This window comes from Schistocerca piceifrons, chromosome 2 (assembly GCF_021461385.2).
Source record: "Schistocerca piceifrons isolate TAMUIC-IGC-003096 chromosome 2, iqSchPice1.1, whole genome shotgun sequence".
Lineage (NCBI taxonomy): Eukaryota > Metazoa > Arthropoda > Insecta > Orthoptera > Acrididae > Schistocerca > Schistocerca piceifrons.
Window position 1 is genome coordinate 271025077 of NC_060139.1, and position 881 is coordinate 271025957.

Genomic DNA, 881 nt, shown 5'->3' on the forward strand with positions numbered 1-881 from the left:
GCTTGTTCTGAAGTTGCTGTGGGAAGTCGTAGTTCAGAAGTTGCCGTGGTTAGTGCTTGTTGAGAGGATGTCAATAGCAGTACTAGTTGTGAGCATGTCGTTTGCAGTTGTTCTGATGGGCTAGACAGCCGATGCTGTTCGATTGGGGATGTTGTAATTATCAGAGTGTATATTTGGTCAATATATATGAAGGTAAAAAAACATTTTTTTTATTTCAAATTTCCTAACTAACAATGTCTCTTGGTCACAGGTTCAGTCAACAAAGCATCTGGCTTGTGTTTATGTATTAGAGTATAATTCTGGTTTCTATGTACAATAACAGTATTTCTGGTTTTTTTTAATTACTTCATTGTAAATGACGTTTAAAGCATCTTGTCGTATTGAGGAAGAACCGTGCCAGATGTGTACGTTGAATCACACTTCCACACACAGAACAGTTACACTTGTGCTTTGTTGAAACTTCCTGGCAGATTAAAACTGTGCGCCCGACCGAGACTCGAACTCGGGACCTTTGCCTTTCGTGGGCAAGTGCTCTACCAACTGAGCTACCGAAGCACGACTCACGCCAGGTACTCACAGCTTTACTTTTGCCAGTACCTGCTTTGTTGTTTTGTAGCTTTTATAGTTGATGGGGACTTAATTAATTAATTGTGTTAACGGAAATTTCCTTTCATTCTTTGTTGTTATTCTATGCAGTCAGGTTCCGTACTAATAATAGTCAGGGCCAACCGGTTACGAGTCTGCGTAACCGGACAGACAGCTACTAAAATTAAAAATATTTGCATTATATTTCATTAAGCCCCCATGCACGTGGCGACCGCTGCTTAGGCTCTTCCCTTGGAATTCTTTTGATAGTAAAAGTACCAGTCAGTAGTATTGTT

At 40.2% G+C, this 881-nt stretch overlaps 1 non-coding gene across 1 annotated transcript; it reads right to left on the reverse strand.

Annotated features, from left to right (window-relative positions):
* Positions 1-480: 480 nt before the first annotated feature.
* On the reverse strand, positions 481-555 carry Trnas-cga. The gene has a single exon. It is a non-coding gene; the product is annotated as a tRNA-Ser (tRNA).
* Between the last annotated feature and the right edge of the window lie 326 nt (positions 556-881).